We start from the raw sequence: 592 nt of genomic DNA on the forward strand, positions 1-592 counted from the left end.
GTGGGCGTGGCAGCGCGGCACTCACCGGGTCCAAGTTACACCGGCATGTTGCCAAACCTTCACCCCGTGGTCAATCCTTACGTTCCTCCGGGCAGGAGAGTCCCTAGAACAGGTCTCCAGGCATGCTGTGGTTTACACGGATGCCTCCACCACCGGCTGGGGGGCCACGTAAAATAGGCACGCAGTGTCGGGGGTATGGACGTGCTGGTCCGAACGGACTACAAGGCGACTGTTGCGTACATCAACCGACAAGGTGGTCTGCGCTCCCATCGCATGTCGCATCTCGCCCGCCACCTCCTCTTTTGGAGTCAGAAGGTTCTGAGGTCACTTTGTGCCATTCACATTCTGGGTCTGCTCAACCGTACGGCCGACGAGCTGTCACGAGCTACACTCCCGGGAGAATGGAGACTCCATCCCCAGTCGGTCCTCCTCCATCCCCTCAGCAGCCAGACGTGGTGGAACATACAAAACCTGGTATGTGTTGCACCGGCTGCCTTTTTATGCTCACGCTGTGATCAGCGGCAGCTGGATGCAATCATCGCATGCCAATGTGCATTGGCTCGTTTAGTTTACACTCGAAATGGATTGGTCT

This window comes from Sinocyclocheilus anshuiensis, unplaced genomic scaffold (genome assembly GCF_001515605.1).
Source record: "Sinocyclocheilus anshuiensis isolate Anshui unplaced genomic scaffold, SAMN03320099.WGS_v1.1 scaffold210, whole genome shotgun sequence".
Classification (NCBI taxonomy): Eukaryota; Metazoa; Chordata; class Actinopteri; order Cypriniformes; family Cyprinidae; genus Sinocyclocheilus; species Sinocyclocheilus anshuiensis.